The following is a 22,581-nucleotide window of genomic DNA, read 5'->3' as shown; positions in this document are numbered from 1 at the left end:
CATATTAATGAAGTTGAGAGTGAGGGGAGTGAAAGAAATGTGAGGTCAATTTTATCATTGTTACTCATCAGCAACTCCCTTAACTTCTTGGATGAAAAGTCTGCCTCCTGCCTTCTGGAGGAGCCAGTTTGTTCAGATTCTCCATAATCCTAAACTTGCCTGTCCAGGAGGGCCTCTCTGCTGAAGCTCCTCCTCATCACCTGAATATCAGAGAGGAAAGGGATGTGGTCTCAAGAAAGATCAGAAACTTCCAGAAGGTCTGTGATTTGCCGTTTTCACAGATTTCATCCTATATTTAGGTATAGTATTCACCTCTGATTTTCTTGCACCTAAAGAAATGTATAAGCTCAGTGAAATATGGTGAGACAGGCAACAGGAAGAAACTGTCTTCAGGACTTTTCAGTAACAGTCTTCTCAAGGTCTTTCCAGTTTCTGTCTGCTGTCCAGCCGCAAAATCACATGCTATAGAGTTTGTTCCCATTTTTAGGTAAAAAAATTTGCATTATCCACTACTCCTCATGAATTTACTGTCTCTCAGTCCCAAGTTCACCCTTTTTGCCTGCTTTGTGGAAATGGGTATGAATCCTTCAAATAGTTTTCTTTTAATAGGCACCAAAGCTCTGCAGTAGAGAATAGTGGAGAATCATTGCAGGAGGAAGGGGGATTTGCATCCTGGTTCCCATGTATTACTTGGCCTGCTGCTTCCCCAGGGCCTACCTCTGACACAGGCATGGCTTTCCCCTGCTTCAGGCTCCAGCAGCCAGCAGCAGCCACTAACTTCCTCTGGCGGGCTTCCCCCTTGAGTGTTTTCTAGTGGAGAGCTCTCAGTGAGAGACCTCTCCAGGAAGTTTTCCAAGAAACACTGGAAGAATGATCTTCAGCAAGTTCCAGAGGGCAGATTTCAAGCAAGTTCTGCTGGCACAACCCCATAGAAATTTCTCTGCTCTTCAGTGAATCATGCCCAAGCCTTCCCCATCAAGGTCTGGATGTTAGCTAGGGGTAGGGTGAAGTATAGAGGTCTCTTCCTTCTGTGCTTTATCTCAGCCATGGGTGAGGCGGCACTTCCTAAGATACTTTAGCAGTCCTAAGGGTAGTGATTTGGTATTCTTATATTCATTAGTATTCACTTTACTTTTTACTCATCAATTCCTTGTTTCTCCAATCCCTTCTTTAGTTAACAATTCTATATATTACACTTTCCCTATTCATTATAAGCAATATACTTTCTGGGGATATAATGTACAACTTGACGACTGGAGTTAACAATACTGTATTGTATATTTTAAAGTTACTAAGAGAGTAGATCTTAAAAGTTCTCATCACAAAGAAAAATAATTTGTAACTTTGTGAGGTGATAGATGTTAATTAAACTAATTATGGTAACCATTTTGCAATATATACATATATCAAATCATTATGTTGTATACCTTAAACTTATATAGTATTATATGTCAAATATATCTGAATTAAACTGGAAAAATAAATAAACAACTTTTCCTGTCATTATTGGTTCTTCTCTCCTGATTGGACCAAGACTGATCCATACCTAACTATTGCTACATAACAAATCGTAATAAAACTTACTGGCTTAATTTAACACCTATAATTTATTTGGGTTCTACACATTTATTGGTTCTCCCAGAGTTTGGACAGAGCACAGTGTGGACAGTTTGTCTCTGCTCTGTGATTTCTGGACACTCAAGTGGAAGACTATAAGACCAGTGGCAGGAAATCATCTGAAGAATGGGTTACTCAAACGTATGGCAGTTGTTGCTGGCTGTGGGCAGGAGTCCTTAGGTATTTTCCATGTGATTTCTCCCTGTAGCTTAGTTTGGGCTTCCTCACAGTATGGTGGTTGGGTTCTGGGGACAAATGTCTTGAGAGAAAAGTATTGACAGTTTCTATCACCTTTTACAACCTAGCTTTGGAAAGTCATATAGCATCCCTTCCATAGCAGGCACAGGCCTAGCCAGATTCAAGGGGAAGGAACATAGACCCCCACCTCCAGAAGGAATGTCTCAAAATTGCATTAAAAGAAAAATACATGACATGAGATATATTGGTATGGCCATTTTTAGAAAATAGAATCTATGACAGGTTTTTTTTTAATGACTTAATGACTTAATTCTAATCACTTAGAAGCCTCTGTCTCCTTAGATTTCATTTGTCCAATGTTCCCTGGACTTATAAAGAAAATTTTGAGACATTAAAATAAGTTTGCATTAATATTAAACAGGTGTCTAGGAAACATATTACCCAGAGGTTCATGAAATATTGACGGTGCTGGGCCCTGCAAGAATTGGTGTATTAAAGAAAATTGAATTATGGCATATTTCAGTTTTGATTTCTTGCTTACATTACATTTTCATAATATCCATTTTCAAGTACCCCAAATATTTTAAACCTGTTTTCAGAGGTTTTCATTTCTACAAAAAGTACATAAATAGACTTCAAAGGTGTATAGAAATATACCTATGCCTCAAGCTATAGAAAACATTAATGCAAAAATCCAACATATGTATATATTAAAATACACACTCAATATTGCATACTTTGTAAGCATACTATTAGTATAGAGAAAAAATGATCACAATAAAAAGAGTGAAATCTACAAACAATAACATTATTTTTAAGAGCTGATTTCCATTTGCATTAGGGTAATAGATGAGAAAATTACAAATTTAAAAGTGATAGTTCTCTAAGTTAAGTGTCCTATAGATTTGGATCTTCACAGCCTAATTATAGAAACTTGGTGATACTCCAAATTATTGGAGGTTTTAATTTGTCCTCTCCTTTAATCCCAAAATAATCATTGCAACAAAAGCATTTTATTTTTTCCCCTTTGTCTATTTCATTTTCCATCACTTAAACATATTTTTCAGTCATATAAACGTAAACATTATGTTTCAGAATTGCTGCGGTCACCCCAGAGGGGTAATATTTCCCTGGAAGCGTCTGAGAGCTCTAGAAAGAAAGGCAAGATTATTACTGAAGAGCACAGGCGACCCTGCAGGGCAGAAAACAGTGAAGGGTGGAATGAATAGCTTCGGGCGATGAAATCGGAGTCCGGACGGGTTGAGAACAAGGGGAATGACTCTCTCTCGTCCAGAGCAGTGGGGTTGACCATTTATTAACTCAAAGTTTCCACCGATCCTGAGGCAGCATCGAACTGGACCTGCTTAATGAAGGTTTGAATCACAAAGAAAACAGTGACCCTGGGGTCCAGGTCACAGGTGGGGTTCAAGGCCATAGGAAGAAATTTGTGTGAGTCCGGGTCCCTGTTCTGGCGGGCGGGGCGCGGAAGGCAGGGGACTGGACCGGGAGGGAGCTCTGGTTGGTGGGGGTGGGGCGGAACAGTGTCTCTCAATACCCTACCACCCTGTCTCCAGGGCAAAAGAATTATTCAGGTCTGCATTAACGCTCATGTTCTATTTCCTTTTTGTTTGTCTCTGAACTCACAACTTCCACCCAGTCCGACAAATTTCAGAAACTTTTCTTCTGGGACGCCCCTATACGCCAACCCCTTAGAGTCTAGAGTACAATACCGTCAACAGTTACAGCCGACGTGTCAGGATGGCCGAGTGGTCTAAGGCGCCAGACTCAAGCTTCTGCTTCCCATCTTTGGGGCTTCTGGTCTCCGAATGGAGGCGTGGGTTCGAATCCCACTTCTGACACATCTTCATTTTGTTCTTACGACATTCAGAACAAAAGTATTGGTAAGTTCCTGATACTCAACTCTCGACACTCAAATATTTCCGGGCCCTGACAGATATTCGATATTCGACAGTGAGAATTCCCCAGTCGAAGAATCCTGGAATACTTTCAGAATCACATGGAGGTAACCTCCTGCACTGCCTTCTGAGATTCGCCTCCTCCTAGAAAAAAAACTACCATAACAACTTGTGGTCTTTTCCTTAGTGGATCAACTGATGAGTCATCCACTGTTGGATGTTGGGTTTTTACTGTGGAGAGAATGAATGAAATCCTCACCGCTTTTCTGTACACGGAAAAGAATCTGTTATAAAGCTCTCACAAAGGAGAGGATATCTTCTTATGTCATCTCTAATATCTAAGAGGGAGATTCCTTCAAGACTATGTGTGAGTCCGGGTCCCTGTTCTGGCGGGCGGGGCGCGGAAGGCAGGGGACTGGACCGGGAGGGAGCTCTGGTTGGTGGGCTGGGGCGGAACAGTGTCTCTCAATACCCTACCACCCTGTCTCCAGGGCAAAAGAATTATTCAGGTCTGCATTAACGCTCATGTTCTATTTCCTTTTTGTTTGTCTCTGAACTCACAACTCTGATAATATTTTTAGGTTATCAAAAGGAAATGCTCATACTGTTAAAACTGAGTAAAATTGAGCTCGCTCTGAGATTTCTTTTCAAAATGATTTGATTTAGATATCTTTTCTTTATTTTTATTAAGGTAAAAAAAATGCCTTCTGTGAAGAGCTACATAAGCTAGGTAAGATATTGGTCTTAAAATTAAGACTTTTAACTTTTGCAGCTTTGACATTAAATGAGTTTTTCTTCCTGGATAGCTTTTAAATCATTACACAGCAATCTTCCTCCTAGGAATGTACCTCAGTGAAATTCCAGCTCAACTCCATGGTTGGCCTTGTCTAAGTGTAGGATTTTGCAGTACCAGATTATTACAGGCAAGCTAGATATCTACCAGGTATACTTCAGTGGCCACCCATGAATTTCATACTATGTGGCAGCTGCACATAGGAGCAGATGTGACTGTAGCAAGACAATAGATTTTTCAAACTGTGTTGAGTAAAATAAAAACATATAAGGATTAACAGTGCCAATAAAAATCACACAAATCAACAGCACTTTTTTTGAGGGTAATTTCTTTCCTAAAGAATATTAAATACTTCAAAGAGGATCTATATGTTTTGAGGAGAAGAAAGAGATGGATACAGGTTGTGACAAGGAAAAAGATGTTTCTGAAACAAAGTATGCATGGACCAATAACCAAAATGAGCCCTGAACTACCAAGTGTGATTAATTACCCTTTTGAACCCAAAGTCACTTTCCCTTCCATCATCAAATTCCACTTTTTTACTCTCACCTCTGCAGATTCCTAAATATCCACCACTCTTTCCTGTCCTGCATTTCCCCCGAAATCATGAAATTCCAAATTATTTTTCTTCATTCTCCATTTTCATCTTCTTCCAACCATTGTTTCAGATTGAGACTGTTTATTTTCCTGTAACTGGTTTTATTTTCTGTTCCAAAGCATTCCTAGTATATTTTGAGATAAACAGGGAAATCTAAAAAGTAAAATAAAATAAAAATCATTTTAAAATGTTTTCTTCCCTTTATAAAGTATCCAACACCTGGGCTGGATGCTGAGTACTAAGCTCTGAGGATCCTTCTTCTAGCCAGGAAACTGTTACAGAGCTTGATTTTTAAAAACTTAGGAAATGATGGTCTGAGTGCTTGCCACATTCCCCAATGTGTCATTTCTTACTTAACCCGGGAGATAGTACCATAGGTACGGTGATGCTGTCTTTAAATCTAAAGGCAAAACCAGAAACTGTGTACTTACTCTTTTGGATATCTTTCTCACTAATACAAAAATACAAAGGCTACAAACTGATTCCAGTGGGGTTTATTATTATTATTATTATTATTATCGCTTCCATTTTGTTTCTTTCAGTTCCTCCATGTGGGGAAAAGCAGTGAATTTTCTGGTAACTTTCCCACTGGAAAAAACTAGGACTGTGTGGGAGCTTCTTAAGCTGAGCTACCACTAAGAAAGTCTGGGTCCTTTTCATTGGTGTGGTCATGCAGAAGAACATTGCTTGATTTGCCAGTGGTGAGGCCATATTCCTCCAGCGCATAATAGTCTGGCTTGAGGTCTCTCTAGGAAAGGGAGAGCTTTCTGGTTACTTTGTATTTTTGTTATTAAGTCAAGTTCCTGGGTTTCATTAAGATAAACAGGCTGACAACCTTCGAATGGAAATCCACTGCCTCTTTCTCTCTGGGAAGAGGGAGTTATCGGTGGCAAAGTTTTTTTTTAATGGGCCCAGTTGGGAATACTCCAGGTTCTCTGATTGGGAATTTCCATTTGTCAAATGCTTGGCTGGTGGTTGTAGAGATGACTTGTTAGTGACTCTTCCAGGGATACCAGGACCTTCCTGAGTATAGGCCTGGGTGGAGCTGCTGGTGGGGACTGTTTTTAGAGGTAGAAAGAACCCAACTACAGAATAAGGGAGGATACTCAAGAGTCGGGAGAATGAAGGTGGAAAGGCAAGAGTGAGATGAAAGACACATGTGTGCCAAGAACAAAACTGAGTCTTGTCAGAAGTGGGATTTGAACCCACGCCTCCATCCGGAGACCAGAAGCCCCAAGAGAGGGAAGATAGAATCTTGAGTCTGGCGCCTTAGACCACTCGGCCATCCTGACACGACACTGACAGGATCTCACCAGTAACAACTCTGTCAACAAGTTATTTCTAGAAATTACAGGAGTAAACCAAGAATTATCTGCAAAGCCAAAAGACAAGAAAGGAGTAATTTTATGGTGAAGAGGTGCACTGGGAGACAGAGTTGATGCTGCTTTGAAGACTGGGGAGCCCACCTCATGTACCTTGAGTCTTTTTCTCCCACTCCATCCCTGCTAACCATGAGTTACACATTACACGACCAACCTTAAGAATCAGAGGATTTAGGATACAGATTTTATCAGCACGTGTTGCAGGTATTGTCTTTCCCCAGTGCTCACAGTATCTCACAGTATTTTATCTTAACACGGTATTTTATCAGTGGGTACTGGGCCTGTGTGTGGAACTTCAAGTCCCTATACAATAATATTTTCAGCATCTTCACAGTTCCTGCAAGGTCCACTGCTTTCTCCCCTCTCCTCTCTTCCCTTTCCTTTCGTTGCCATTTTTCTCTTGCTCTAACTTATCTTCCCCTTTACATTCTTTCAGTCTGTGCTCAAAGAAGGGATATGAAGCAAAGAAGCAGGATGTGGTTTATTATAAGACACATAAAAAGAGAAACATAGAGCATGGAGGACTAGAATAAGGTCTTGGTCTTGGTTTAACATCTTTACTGAATTTTTAAAAATGTTGTTGCTGTTGTGGTTAAAAATCCCTCCTGCTTTGGTTAAGGTGAGAGGTATTCATCCAGTGTTTTCTTTCTATTCTGTCTGATAATAGTTTTTAGTCTTCCAAATTAACAGGCTTCAGAAATTTTTCATTGCCTGCAGAAGACAACTCAAACACACATGCATGAACCGGCGAACAGCTATTTAAAGATCCATTTTGGGTGCACATCGATCAGAAGTGAGTTGTTTCTTTTGCTCTGTTTTTCGTCTTCATGTAGAGAATCTGAAATACTTTTTTAAAGGCAATGCAGATTAGGAGAAAACATGAGGATCTTGAATCAGGTGCTTATGTTTGAATTCATGCTTCATCATTTATAAAAGTGTGATGTGTTGATATTTTACATTATTTTGACCATCTGTGAACATTTCTTCCATCTGTAAATTTAGAGGGCAAGCCCTACCTCAAGATTGTTGAGGGTTTAAAAAAATTTATGTAGGTGCTTTCCCTAGCAAACCATGTGACAAGTAGCAGTCACTCAAAAGACCTCCATGTTTCATTCACCTTCATGTTTCTATTTGTAACCTCTGGCATTTAGACAGTTTTGCAACAAACCAAATTCCAAACAAACCAAATTTGCCTTTTCTGAACTATAGTGTCTCAATTTCCAAACACTTAGAAAATATGCTAAATCCTCCTTTTCTGCCAATTAATGATCTTTCAAACTTAACAGCCTCCCCTTCCTCTTAGTCAAATCCTCTGTCATTTAGCTCTTGACATTCTAGTCATGATTTCTTTCTCCCTCTTTTAAATCTGCAAACATATTGCTGTTGATAATCACATGAAAAGCTGAAAGCTCAACTTCCAAACAAATATAAGATAAACATAGTCCCATTCCTTGAACGTGGAATTATGTGTGATATTTTTAATGAAAAGATCTTGATTTTAATATAGTCACAGTTGTCAATCTTTGTCTTTATAGTTGGACTTTTCTGTTTTATTTCAAAGTTCTTTTCTACCTTTGATTCCTAAATATATTTTTTATTGGTATCCTTTAAATGTTTATATTTTGTCTCCTCCCTGGAATAAAATTCACTTCAAGGTCAATTCAGTACAATTCAGTTCAGATGACTAAAAAAAAAAGTCTGCATTGAGCTTCTGAAGAGTTTTATAGAAGGCCCCTAACACCACCAAGGCCTGGACCCCAATAGTACCTCATCGAATTTACAAACCTTCCTTCTAAGGTCTTCCTGGGAGAACACTCAGGACTAAAAGTTTTTGGCTTACAAGACCATGGGCTAATGATTCTCTTTTCGAAGGTGGTAGTTTTTTCTGTTAATGTAATTAGGGAGGTTACTGGGAATGAAAATATCAGAGGAAGTGATGATTTCATGGTTTCTGTCTTAAAAAAGAGGTTAAGACAAAGTTTGAGGCTTCTGTAGCAGATGAAAAAAAAAAAAAAGGTAAGATCAGAGCCCCGCAGAATTCAGAGGGGATATGAGAAGGAAAGAACAGCTCAGAATAGGATCGATCAATCATCTTCTGAGGTATACTTATGCAGCAAAAATCACACTTCCTGATTTTGAATGTTGGTGGCTAGGTTCATCTCAAGAAACTCGAGTTCTCTCTGCCCTTGGAAAATGATGATTTCTGGTTCCTAAGGTGTTTTGGAGCATTGATAATCTATTTTCATAAAAATCCACTTAAATTTTCATCTCTCCAGTAAATAACACTTTTATAAAAAAAGACAGAGTGAGAGCAGTACAAAAGATACAAAAGAATGTGGCATATAACCATGAAAATGAAAGGAGAGAAATCTGATTTTGAATAAACAGGTAACAGGTGTTGTCTGCTGAAGTGTGAACAAAGTGTGAACAAGGTGGTAGACCACCTTGGGCTTCATATCTCCCTTAACTCTTCAAGTTGCAATTCTCAAAAGTATTTGCTTTTCCTTCTCTTCGCCCAAGTCTTCAGTTTTTCCAGGCGGCGCGACCATGCAGTGCCCCTGGCCTTGCCGCTGACGTGGAGGAGCCAAGGAGTTCCAACTTCAGAGTCCGGGAGTGAGCAGTGGGAGGCTCGGGAAGGCGGGTGCGGGAGGGGAGAAGGAGTCTGAGTTCTAAATTCATCCCTAGAAATCGGTATAGGAGAAGCTAAGGGTTGGAATACCAAGTTCCTGAGGAAGGATTTCAGAGCTTCGGTTTCCTTATTGCAAAAGTGCAGACGCCTTAGAGATTGCGTGCAGGCGGCAATTTTGAGAAGGCGATGAGGGGCCGACTCAGAATGAAAGACATAACTTAGAGAAAGTGCGTGGGGAAAGGGAAGCAAGAGGAATTGATAGACACGGGTGGCTATCAATCTTTATACAAATTAATGAGATGCAAGAAAATACCAAGGCGTAGAAAGCAGAGTGGCGCAGCGGAAGCGTGCTGGGCCCATAACCCAGAGGTCGATGGATCGAAACCATCCTCTGCTAGTGTTTTTTTTTTTCCTTCCACAAGCACTAGTTATTCTTTTCCTCAAATTCCAAGATTTCCACAAAAACACTATGCAGAGGCAACTAAATTAAAATATTCATGACGGTGACACAATTGGTTTGCCTTTCTTGTTTTCTTTGATCTTGATGAAAATTGGCCTCAATCAAATATGTCATTTTAAAGCTCAAAATATATTGGGAAACAATGCACATCTTAATTATCGTCTATATGCAGTGACTCTACCACTACTTTTTTGCTTATTCAGACATGCTTACCAGTCTTAAAACAGAGCAGGACACTATGGTCCTTCCCCATCTTTCCCACTCGTGTTTTGTCTGTAGAGAAACCTTAGCCAAACAATAAATTTAATCGAGAGAAGTGAGAAAATGCAGAAGCAAAGGAAAGCAGTCAAACAGGACAAAATAATAATAATTTAGCAATTAAGCAAAGTGAAGAATGTAAGTCATATCCTTTGAGCTGTCTTGTAGGTACTGAAACCCCCACCAGGTAGAAGTTAACTGCATGTTGACCAGACTGTACCAATGACAGAAGCAGCCACAATTCTGAGAACTGGCCTCAAAGAAAGGGGAACAAATTGACCTTGACAGTAAAGATCGGCTGTACTCAAAACAATCATGATGATGCTGATCAGATCACTGAATGGCGGAGTTCAAGATGACTGTCAGAGCTGACAGTGCTGTTTCTGCATACAGCCCCCTCCCGCCACCTATCCGTCCCTGAAATGCCGCTTTAAAAGCTCTTGCCCACTGATTGTCAGTGGGGGAAGTTGGCCTTTGGACACAAGTCCGCCCTGGGTTGTCAGCCTACAGAGTAAAGCAAGCTTTCCTTTCCACCAACTTTACCTATAGAGTATTGGTTTTAGAGCTGCAAGCAGCTGAATCCCACTTTCCTAATAGTCTCATGAACAAATGAAGACCTGCTCTTACAGAAGCAGGGGATAGTTTCAACTGCCTGATCCTTCCTGTCTTTGTAAGTAGAATGGAGCTCAAGATAAAACGTAGAGTTGAAAAGTAGAATAGGACAGGACAAATGTGGACTTTCCAAACTGGCAAATGGGAGGTTGGAAAGATGCAGGGAAGGAGGGAAAGGAGACTGGGGAGAGTGAAGAAAAAGCGTGTGAAGGAAAGATGAGGAAAGGTGCACATGCTGAAAGTGAGATGTATGAATATTTTGAATAAGTGAGTTTTCTGGGAGTTCCTTTCCTGGATGGAACCACCACTTCAAAGTGGGCATCAAGTTTGTTTCTTGCTCTGGCATGAAAATTCCAGGAAACCCCAACTCTGAAAGAAAACACTGGAGGAAACAATGGGGAATGACCCTCCTCCTTGTATCACAATCTTCATTCCTTACCCAATCTTTGATTTTCCTGAAGTTCTTCCCACTTACTGAAGTCATTGGTGAAACAGAATCGAAGCCGCCTGGAAGACCCAAGTAATTTCAAAAACTATGACTATTACTAGAAGCCCTCTGGTGTTCTTATTTTACATAATGATTTAGGCAGTCTCTTAGAGGGCCTGGATAGCTCAGTCGGTAGAGCATCAGACTTTTAATCTGAGGGTCCAGGGTTCAAGTCCCTGTTCAGGCGCTAAGGCATTATTTTATTTTCAGTATTAAAAACTATTTCCTTAACAGCCCATTTAAGAATGCCTCTGAAAGTAAGGAAGCCTTAACAGCCAAATCGAGCAAAGTCACTGCCCTAAAATAGTTTACCATTTAGTTTTTCATTAATTTTCCTTTTCTAATATTAACAAAAACACTTCCCCAAGTTTCTAAGAAGAATCAAAAAAGGGCACCATTTAAAAGCAATAAACTAGTGACAGATTTAGAAGTAAGCCATTTAAAAGTTCCCTTAAAATGATTCATTAATCTGGGAGTGGAAGGGAACAATTTGGGTGGACTCAATGTGATGGCACCCCACTCCAGTACACTTGCCTGGAAAATCCCATGGACTGAGGAGCCTGGGTGGGCTACAGTCCATGGGGTCGCTAAGAGTCAGACACGACTGAGCGACTTCACTTTCTCTTTTCACCTTCATGCATTGGAGAAGGAAATGGCAACCCACTCCAGTGTTCTTGCCTGGAGAATCCCAGGGACGGGGGAGCCTGGTGGGCTGCCATCTATGGGGTTGCACAGAGTTGGACATGATTGAAGCGACTTAGCAGCAGCAGCAGCAGATGTGATGGTATTAGGAGGTGGAACCTTTGAGAACTGATTGGGTTATGAGTTAATTTCTCACAAATAGAAATAGTGCCCTTTCAAAGGAGTCCCCAGGGAATTCTCTGTCGCTTCTGCCATGTGAGACAACTGAGAAGACAACAATCTATAAACCAGGAAACTCTCACCCAACAAAGAACATGAACCATGAATACTGCCTTTGAGTTGTTTGATGCCTGTCTTTGTCTAGAGATTCTCTTGTTTCTTTAGTCTGAACACCAAAAACCTCCCTTCTGTCTCACCCATAAGCAATTTTAATCAGTACTTTTACACGTTTTAATGTATACTTTGATGCAGTTAACTATATTTCTGCACATAACACCTCATCTTTCATCCTTAAGTTTAGTGCATTAAATATTGTAGGCAGGAATTTGTGTCTCCCTAGAACTTCTGAATGTGATCTTGCTTGGAAACAGGTTTTTGCAGATGTAGTTACATTAAGATGAGGTCATTCATACTGGATTAGGGTGGAGCCTAAACCCTACCACTGGTTTACCCTATCCTTACAAGAAAGAACACTAGGAGGCAGACAGTAAGAAGAAAGTCATATGTAGAGAGAGGCAAAGACTGGACTCATACAACCACAGCCAAAAAACATAAAGGATTTTGGGGATCCACCAGAAGCTAGGAAGAAGCAAGGAAGGAGTCCTTCAGCAAGCCTTCAGAGAGAGGATGGCCCTGCCAATATCTTAATTCCGATATCCTAGTCTTCAGAACACAGAGACAGTAATACACTAACATGAGAGAAAGTTCCAGGGGAAAGTGATTCCTTGGGGTGAATCTAAAACAATGAATAAACTTGAAGAAAAGAAGTCGTTTTGAACGGAGGGAGGGTTTTGGTTTGTTTGTTTGTTTAAGTTTAATGCCTTCCTTGATATTAATGAACATTTCTTTGCTATTAGTGATAAAACTTTATAGCAATTGGTTGTGAGGCTGTCGTTTTTAGATGTAGATAACATGAGGAATCCCTTTTGATGGACTGTTATTGTAAAGATTCTTACTATATTCTTATCGTTAAAGATCCGTGAAATTCCCAGGAACTCACTGCCCAGAAAGAGTTCAGGGCACAACGTGTGAATGTCTCTTTAAGTGAGATTCTTTTAAGACTCATAATCGGGTCTTCCTCGTTAGTATAGTGGTGAGTATCCCCGCCTGTCACGCGGGAGACCGGGGTTCGATTCCCCGACGGGGAGATTACAAGAGTATGTTTTTTTCAGCTAAGCCTGTAACAGAAAGGAAATCTTTCTGCTTTCTGGTTTTGTACCTCTTGAATTCTCCCGTGTTGACTTATTAGTGTGTTCACCGAACAAGCAACTGCCTTCTGATGGAAACCCACGGCTGCCTTCCGTCTGAGAGGTCAGATACAGCGCGGGGGTTCAAAGTGTGCCCATTTGACTCGAAATATTCCAAGACCTTGCAATATGAATTTTCATTTGTCAACTGAGGTGATGGAGATGTTACTTGTACAGGAACCGCTCTTAGAAAAGTCTCAATGGTTCCCAAATTTGGGTGCACATTAGGATAACCTTGTTCAGTCGCTAAGCCATGTCCGACTCTTTGCGACCTCACGGACTGCTGCACGCTAAGCATCCAAGTCCTTCTCTATCTCCCAGAATTTGCTCAAACTCTTGTCCATTGACTCGGTGATGCCCTTTAACCGTCTCGTCCTCTGCTGCTGTCTTCTCCTTTTCTCTTCAATCTTTCCCAGCTTCAAGGTCTTTTCCAATGAGATCGCTCTTTCCATCAGGTGGCCAAAATATTGGAGCTTTAGCTTCAGCATCAGTCCTTCCAATGAATATTCAGGGTTGATTTCCTTTAGGATGGGATCAATTGGATCTCCTTGCAGTCCAAGGCACTCTCAAGAGTCTTCTGCAACACTGCAACTGGAAAGCATCAGTTCTTCGGTGCTCAGCCTTTTTTTATGGTCTAACTTTCACATCCCTACTTGACTACTGTAAAAAACCATAACTTTGACCATACAGACCAATGTCGGCAAAGTGAAAATTCCTGACGGAGGGGTGGCAACCCATAGTAATTAAATTAGAATATCCAGAGGTGGTAGCCAGGCTTCAGTAGGTATTTAAAATTCTCACCATGTAATTTCAATATGCCTCAGAGTTTCGGAACAGCTGGCCATTTCTCTCTGGTTAGTTACCCTGACAATGTTACTAACATATTCAAAGTATTATTGTATTTAATATAAAATGTAAGCTATTTGTAAAGCATTAAAAAAAGCCACTAACACCTGTGGTGGATTCATGTCAATGTATGGCAAAACCAATACAGAATTGTACAGTAAAATAAAAAATAAATAATAAATAAATAAAGCCACTAGCGATCTAACATAGATCATATTGTTACTACACATTATGCAACAACAACAAAAGTAACTTAGTGTTACTCCTCCAAATCAGGTAGTCACCACAAGACTGCCAAAGTGTGCAGTGGGGATAGTATAATTTCAGTTCATGTAAAATTATGGACATTTGCACTGACACCTTCCATAGCTCCAATTGGCCAAAGTACTTTAATTTTTATATGTAAAAAGGAAAACCTGTAATGTTGGTTAAAAAAAAAAAAAAAAGCCTGATGAAGTTATTAGATGCTAGCTAACATAAGTTCTACAGTACACCTATATATGTATTGTACAATGTGCTGGTTTTGTTTATACTTGGATGTTTTGAAATTCGGACATATACAGCTTACTAAAATATGTTTAAAATTTCAAAGTCTGGTGATTCTACATTTACTAATATATTTTCGAACCGTTTTATTTGGAAATAATTTCAAACATAAGAGAGGTTACAAAAATAAAAATTTTATAAGGAACACTCTATATCCAGATCCACCTTTCCTTAACATTTTACCCTATGTCTTTATTATTTTCTTCTATATCATGTTTTTCTGAGTCATGTAAATATATTACATAAACCTCAATGTGTGTCTCCTTAACATTTTACCCTATGTCTTTATTATTTTCTTCTATATCATGTTTTTCTGAGTCATGTAAATATATTACATAAACCTCAATGCATGTCACCTTAAAAAGATGTGCTAGCGCCTGAACAGGGACTTGAACCCTGGACCCTCAGATTAAAAGTCTGATGCTCTACCAACTGAGCTATCCAGGCCCTGATCTTGGGAGTTGAATTGTCCTATAAATAACTAACTCTCATTAGCATTTTCGATCTCCAGGAAGAATTGGAGTAATCCATAATTTCAGAAACAACCTTGGTCTTTCAAAAGCATGGCTTGACCACTTAAGTCATCTACTCACCAAACAGACCATTTAACCTCTGCACTGTGCATTCTTTAAGTACATTTTTAACTGCTGGAAAAATGAAGATTGTCCCTAGAGTCAATTACTGCCGAAGAGGATTCACCAATCTGGGTTGAAGGAGATTGTATTTACTTCTCAGATAAGTTTGAAGAGAAGATGCACAAGGCTCCCTCACCAACCTGTAAGGGAACCTGGAGAATTTTTTTTTTTTTTAAGGAACAACTAAAGTAACTGAGGAGAATCTTCCAAAGAATGAAAAGATGAGCAAAGAAGATGAGGTTTCTACCCTTGACATAATGTAGGGGCATCAAATTCGGTTGTACCCTTTGGTGTTCCTCCCCACCCCCCAGTTTCAGAAATGAAATGTCTGGGAAGCAATCCAAGGCTTCCTCTAATTTTCTCCTCCATATTTTATCTAGCGGCCCAACTCGTCCAAAGACAGGAATGGCTTGACAGTTAAGGAAATAGTGCTCCTGGTTCGTTCAGTGTTTATTGGCTCATGAGACAGTTTTTGAGCACCTGTAGGAGAAGGCAATGGCACCCCACTCCAATACTCTTGCCTGGAAAATCCTATGGACCGAGGCTTGGTAGGCTGCAGTCCATGGAGTTGCTAAGAGTTGGACACGACTGAGCGACTTCACTTTTACTTTTCACTTTCATGCATTGGAGAAGGAAATGGCAACCCACTCCAGTGTTCTTGCCTGGAGAATCCCAAGGACGGGGGAGCCTGGTGGGCTGCCCGTCTATGGGGTCGCACAGAGTCAGACACGACTGAAGCAATTTAGCAGCAGCAGCAGCAGCAGCAGCAGAGAGATCACAGGAGCAAAATCCCAAAGCATAGGTGCAGAAAACGAAGATAGAAAGCATTCTTAGTTCCATGAGGACTGCCAGATTCAGGACTATTAATTTTTGAGTCAATAATCCTTAAATTATTTAAGGTATTATTTACTGTTTTTTCTGTATGTGAAGCCAAGTGCAATCCTGACCAAACATGAAGAAAATACTGACTCGTATATTACCCGTAATACTAACCATTATGAAATCATGTGCAAATGCCATTTTATTATATAAGTTACACAGAGAACTTCAGAAGTTAAATATGTAACAGATATATACCTGGAGAAAATATTTAGATATTACTAAATGTGGATCAGAGATCATTTTGACTTGACCTAAAAAACAAACTATCCCTCCTGCAGGATTTTTTCCCCTGATGTCCAAGATGTGTTTAAAATAAACATCCTTCTTCTATCTCTGAGCTTCACGAAATTTTAGGTACTTTTTCTGTCTCTCAAGGTCATTGATAAGAGAAAAATCAAAGGTGGAAAAAAAGATAGGATGAGAGTTTGGGTGAGGCCTAGGGATGAAGGAATGGGTGGGAAGGGATGATAATTTTGATTTGAGAAAGGGTGGATACATGAGTTTGAATACGCTATGGGAGTTGGTGATGGACAGGGATGCCTGGCATGCCGTAGCCCATGGGGTCACATAGTTGGACATGACTGAGCAACTGAACTGAACTGAACTGAACTGGAGACAGGTTAAGTAAGGAGATTATATGTTGCACAATTTCTCTGCCAGTTTTGTAGGTTTCTTTGCCTTTATTCAAAAACATCTGGCTTTATCCCATTTTGTCAACTTTGCCCTTACTATTCCTTCTGCCTGGAAATATCTACCCCAGATATTCACAGGACTCAATCCTTTATTCTTCCAGGTCTTTGTTCAAATGCCACCCAAATCTTTCAGTCAGTTCAGTCGCTCAGTCGTCTCCGACTCTTTGCGAACCCAGGCACAGCAGTACGCCAGGCCTCTCCATCCATCACTAACTCCTGGAGCTTACACAAACTCATGTCCATTGAGTCAGTGAGGCCATCCAACCATCTCATTCTCTGTTGTCCCCTTCTCCTCCATCTTCAATCTTTCTCAGCATCAGGGTCTTTTCAAATGAGTTAGTTATTAGCATCAGGTAGCAAAAGTATTGGAGTTTCAGCTTCAGCATCAGTCCTTCCAATGAATATTTAGAACTGATTTCCTTTAGGATGGACTGGTTGGATCTCCTTGCAGTCCAAGGGACTCTCAAGAGTCTTCTCCAACACTACAGTTCAAAAGCGTCAGTTCTTCGGTGCTCAGCTTTCTTTATAGTCCAACTCTCACATCCATACATGACCACTGGGAAAATCATAGTCTTGACTAGATGGACCTTTGTTGGCAAAGTAATGTCTCTGCTTTTTAATGTCTCTGCTGTCTAGGTTGGTCATAACTTTCCTTCCAAGGAGTAAGTGTCTTTTAATTTCATGGCTGCAGTCACCATCTGCAGTGATTTTGAACCCCCGAAAAATAAAGTCTGCACTGTTTTCATGGTTTCCCCATCTATTCGCCATGAAGTGATGGGACCAGATGCCATGATCTTAGTTTTCTGAATGCTGAGTTTTAAGCCAAATTTTTCACTCTCCTCTTTCACTTTCATCAAGAAGCTCTTCAGTTCCTCTTCGCTTTCTGCCATAAGAGTAGTGTCATTTGCATATCTGAGGCTCTTGATATTTCTTCCTGCACCCTTGATTCCAGTTTTTGCTTCATCCAGCCCAGTGCTTCTCATGATGTACTCTGCATGTAAGTTAAATAAGCAGGGTGACAACATACAGCCTTGATGTACTCCTTTCCCAATTTGGAACCAGTCTGTTGTTCCATGTCCAGTTCTCTTACTTCTTGACCTGCATACAGATTTCTCAGGAGGCAGGTCAGGTGGTCTGGTATTTCCATCTCTTGAAGAATTTTCCACAATTAATTGTGATCCACACAGTCAAAGGCTTTGGCATAATGAATAAAGCAGAAGTAGATGTGGGGTTTTTTTTTTTTTTTTTTTGAACTCTTGCTTTTTTGATGATCCAACAGATGTTGGCAATTTGATCTCTGGTTCCTCTGCCTTTTCTAAATCCAGCTTGACCATCTGGAAGTTGATGGTTTATGTACTGTTGAAGCCTGGCTTGGAAAATTTTGAGCTTTACTTTGTTAGCATGTGCAATGAGTGCAATTGTGTGGTAGTTTGAGCATTCTTTAGCATTGCCTTTCTTTGGGATTGGAATGGAAACTGACCTTTTCCAATCTTGTGGCCGCTGCTGAGTTTTCCAGATTTGTTGGCATATTGAGTGCAGCACTTTCACAGCATCATCTTTCAGGATTTGAAATAGCTCAACTGGAATTCCATCACCTCCACTAGCTTTGTTTGCAGTGATGCTTCCTAAGGCCCACTTAACTTCACATTCCAGGATGTCTGGCTCTAGATGAGTGATCACACCATTGTGATTATCTGGATCCTGAAGATCTTTTTTGTATAGCTCTTCTATGTATTCTTGCCACCTCTTCTTAATATCTTCTGCTTCTGTTAAGTCCATACCATCTCTGTCCTTTATTGTGCCCATCTTTGCATGAAATGTTACCTTGGTATCTCTAATTTTCTTGAAGAGATCTCTAGTCCTTCCCATTCATTGCTGAAATCTCCCTTACATCCCATATTTCTTCTTTGTTTACTGTTTCTTCATGGCTTTTTACCACCATCTAGCTGTCTGCATGTATAAATTATGAAACAGAGAAAAGTAACCCTGAACATCCAGGAACTGAGCTGGCATTTATAGTGATGTCTTAATGTTTTCTTGTCGAATATAAACAATTTTCCAGAACATCAATATCAGGCAAGACTTCTCTAATAGATTAAGACAGAAACAGGACAACTCTATGATCATGTCTGAACATAAACAAAAAGAACATTGTCCTAGCCAGAGAGTACCAAACATTTCCCTCTCCCACATCATACAAATGACTACCGTTTCTTTACTAATTTCAGTTCTATTTTTAGTTTGCCCTAGTTTAGGTAAGATTTAAGATATCCAACCACAGAATTACCCCCACCTCCTGACAGTATACAAACCAATGCAAAGCCATACTTTCTTAAAACTGCCCCCAAATTGCCTAAAAAAAAAAAAAGTGATCACCTAAAAAAGATCACAACAAACCGTAGAAAATTCTTAAAGAGATGGGAATACCAGACAACCTTACCTGCCTTCTGAGAAATCTTGTATGCAGGTCAAGAAGCAAACTTAGAACCAGACATGGAACAACAGATTGGTTCTAAATTGGGAAAGAACTACAGTCAAGATTGTATATTGTCACCCTGCTTATTTAACTTATATGCAGAATACATCATGCAAAATGCCGGTAGGATGAAGCACAAGCTGGAATCAAGATTGCCCGGCAAAATATCAATAACCTCAGATGTGCAGATGACACTACTCTTATGGCAGAAATCAAAGAGGAACTGAGGAGCCTCCTGATGATAGTGAAAGAGGAGAGTGAAAAAGCTGACTTAAAAAATCAACATTCAACAAACTACAATCATGGCATCTGGTCCTATCATTTCATGGCAAATAAGTGGGGAAACAATAGAAACTTTCTTTTCTTGGGCTCCAGAATCAATGCAGATGGTGACTGCAGCAGTGAAATTAAAAGATGCTTGCTCCTTGGAAGAAAAACTATGACCAACCTAGACACTATTTTTAAAAGCAGAGACATTACTTTGCCAACAAAGGCCCGTAGAGTCAAAGCTATAGTTTTTCCAGTGGTCATGTATGGATGTGAGAGTTGGACCATAACGAAAGCTGAGTGCCAAAGAATTAATGCTTTTGAACTGTGGTGTTGGAGAAGACTCGAGAGTCCCTTGGACTGAAAGATCAAAGCAGTCAATCCTAAAGGAAATCAATCCTGAATATTCATTGGAAGGACTGATGCTAAAGCTGAGGCTTCAATATTTTGGCCACCTGATGTGAAGAACTAACTCATTAGAAAAGACTCTGATGCTGAGAAAGATTGAAGGTAGGAGGAGAAGGGGATGACAGAGGATGAGATGGCTGGATGGCATCACCGACTCAATGGACATGAGTTTGAGCAAGCTCCGGGAGTTGGTGATGGACAGGGGAGCCTGACGTGCTGCAATCCATGGGGTTACAAAGAGTCAGACATGACTGAGCAGCTGAACTGAGCTGAAAAAAGGTTCAGTTCAGTTCAGTCACTCAGTCATGTCCGACTCTTTGCAACCCCATGAATCGCAGCATGCCAGGCCTCCCTGTCCATCACCAACTCCCGGAGTTGACTCAAACTTACATCCATTGAGTCGGTGATGCCATCCAGCCATCTCATCCTCTGTCATCCCCTTCTCCTCCTGCCCCCAATCTCTCCCAGCATCAGAGTCTTTTCCAATGAGTCAACTCTTCACATGAGGTGGCCAAAGTCCTGGAGTTTCAGCTTTAGCATCATTCCTTCCAAAGAACACCCAGGGCCGATCTCCTCCAGGATGGACTGGTTGGATCTCCTTGCAGTCCAAGGGACTCTCAAGAGTCTTCTCCAACACCACAGTTCAAAAGCATCAATTCTTTGGCAGTCAGCTTTCTTCACAGTCCAACTCTCACATCCGTACATGACCACTGGAAAAACCATAGCCTTGACTAGACGGACCTTTGTTGACAAAGTAATGTGTCTACTTTTGAATATGCTATCTAGGTTGGTCATAACTTTCCTTCCAAGGAGTAAGCGTCTTTTAATTTCATGGCTGCAGTCACCATCTGAAAAAAGATTATAAAGTCCAATTCTTATAATCACTTCTTTCTAATACTCTTACTGAGACACTCCACTGTTCTAATGTGCATTTTCTCTTGCTGCAACAGTTAGCAAAACCAACTTTAGGAGTTTGCTTTGGCACTCACTAGGTTCATGTATTGTCACCTCCCTCTACTCAGACCCAACCACAGAATCTGAGTATCCATGAAATAAATATTGTTAAATAAATAAGCGAATAAACAGAGTCGCCTTTTTTTCATAAGAAAGTAACAGGTCACATTCTTGGGAAGTGGAGGTCAAGAGAGCAGTAAATAATATTTTAGGTGCTTAAATAGACAAAAATTACAGACAGGTATAACAACAACACAAGTAAAACCAACTCCTCTTTTACCATTGTCCATACACGAGGTAGCCTGCAATAACTGATTTACACTTGGTGTCTGCACTACTGGGAACCCTAATCATAGAAAATGGAAGCAAGGGCAATATGAACTAGCTTGACTCAAAGTGAAGAATAAACAATATAGTAAAAACCTGTCACCTTTACCACAAGGACTGGAGGCTGGGGTGAGGGTGGAAAGAGAGACAAAGAGAAACTATTTGTTACTTGGTAACGGCCATCAACCATTTAAACTCTTATATCTGTGTCCTATATGGCATCCCCTTTTCCTAGGCCATTGGGAAGAGATTAATGGGAGAAAAGAAAGGAGGGAGAAAGACGCTACTGAAGAAAAGAGGTTATGGGGAGAAATGCCGGAAGAGGGTGCAATATGCCAGCCTTGTACTCCTCGACGGACAATTCTAATGTTTAAACAGGGTTATTGAAAGAGAGTTCTAGCCCTTCTCACTAATTCTCTCCTTGCCTATGCTACTTTTTAATTTATCGTGGAAATGAAAAAGCCTGAACACCGCGGGAAGCAGACTGAAGCAGTCTTCGAAACCAGCGCTAATTCGGTTCTGGGCTTCCCTGGTACCTTAGTTGGTAACGAATCTGCCTGCAATGCACAGACCCCCCTTTTTTTTTTTTTTTAATTTACGAAACTCCCACACTACGGGGACCGTCTTGGGCTGTGGGACTGTTGGGCCATTGGGAGGCAGGCAGCGCGGTGCGGGAGCGGTAAAGGGACGTGCGGCGGGTGCTGCTTTTCAAAATCCGCTGGCTGGGCTCCCCCGCTGACTGTGCCATCGCAACAGTCTCCAGCATCCATCCACCAAAATTTGTCTTTTTTGCCTCTTTCGTTTTGCAATCGGTTCAGAGCTTGCGTTTCACCCTGTGCACTCTGGTGTAATACTAATCACATTGGTTGTTAATCACAGCAACAGATTATATGTAACACAGAAATGAACGTGTCAGGATGGCCGAGTGGTCTAAGGCGCCAGACTCAAGTTTCTACTTCCCCTACTTGGGGTTTCTGGTCTCCGGTTGGAGGCGTGGGTTCGAATCCCACTTCTGACATGGTATTCTTTTGTTCTTATGCTCAAATTCTGCAACTTCTGTCAGTAAATCATAGCCACCTTCTTAGGCTGCATTGCCAGATCTTATCCATTACCACCGATATTTCACCCTTTCTTCAGTTCAGTCGCTCGGTCGGGTCCGACTCTGCGACTTCATGGACTGCAGCACGCCAGGTTTCCCTGTCCATCACCAGCTCCCGAAGCTTGCTCAAACTCATGTCCATCGAGTCGGTAATGCCATCCAACCGTCTCGTTCTCTGTCGTCCCCTTCTCCTCCTGCCTTCAGTCACCCTTCTTAGGCCAGTGCTATTTAGATGTCTGTCCTCTCATCATGCCTACCTTCCTTCCCTCCTTTCCTTTTCGTTCTTTTTATGAGTATCTACACGGAAGAATAGTAATATATCGATATTAAAATGCAAGTCTTAACATATATGTGAAGTGATGGTTATAAAGTTCTGTATCCAGTATTTTAA

At 40.7% G+C, this 22,581-nt stretch overlaps 7 non-coding genes across 7 annotated transcripts; 5 read left to right on the top strand and 2 right to left on the bottom strand.

Annotated features, from left to right (window-relative positions):
- The first annotated feature begins 3,567 nt into the window (after positions 1 to 3,567).
- Positions 3,568 to 3,674, top strand: TRNAL-CAA. The gene is made up of 2 exons: positions 3,568 to 3,605; positions 3,629 to 3,674. It is a non-coding gene; the product is annotated as a tRNA-Leu (tRNA).
- A 2,632-nt stretch (positions 3,675 to 6,306) lies between these two features.
- TRNAL-CAA lies at positions 6,307 to 6,414 on the bottom strand. The gene is made up of 2 exons: positions 6,377 to 6,414; positions 6,307 to 6,352 (listed from the first exon to the last, which is right to left on the bottom strand). It is a non-coding gene; the product is annotated as a tRNA-Leu (tRNA).
- A 3,044-nt stretch (positions 6,415 to 9,458) lies between these two features.
- On the top strand, positions 9,459 to 9,530 carry TRNAM-CAU. The gene has a single exon. It is a non-coding gene; the product is annotated as a tRNA-Met (tRNA).
- Positions 9,531 to 11,064: 1,534 nt separating this feature from the next.
- Positions 11,065 to 11,137, top strand: TRNAK-UUU. The gene has a single exon. It is a non-coding gene; the product is annotated as a tRNA-Lys (tRNA).
- Positions 11,138 to 12,887: 1,750 nt separating this feature from the next.
- TRNAD-GUC lies at positions 12,888 to 12,959 on the top strand. Its single transcript has one exon. It is a non-coding gene; the product is annotated as a tRNA-Asp (tRNA).
- Positions 12,960 to 14,824: 1,865 nt separating this feature from the next.
- On the bottom strand, positions 14,825 to 14,897 carry TRNAK-UUU. The gene has a single exon. It is a non-coding gene; the product is annotated as a tRNA-Lys (tRNA).
- A 7,105-nt stretch (positions 14,898 to 22,002) lies between these two features.
- Positions 22,003 to 22,109, top strand: TRNAL-CAA. Its single transcript has 2 exons — positions 22,003 to 22,040; positions 22,064 to 22,109. It is a non-coding gene; the product is annotated as a tRNA-Leu (tRNA).
- Positions 22,110 to 22,581: the final 472 nt, after the last annotated feature.

Source organism: Oryx dammah, unplaced genomic scaffold, assembly GCF_014754425.2.
Source record: "Oryx dammah isolate SB20612 unplaced genomic scaffold, SCBI_Odam_1.1 HiC_scaffold_11, whole genome shotgun sequence".
Classification (NCBI taxonomy): domain Eukaryota; kingdom Metazoa; phylum Chordata; class Mammalia; order Artiodactyla; family Bovidae; genus Oryx; species Oryx dammah.
This window is presented reverse-complemented; position numbering and strand designations above follow the sequence as displayed.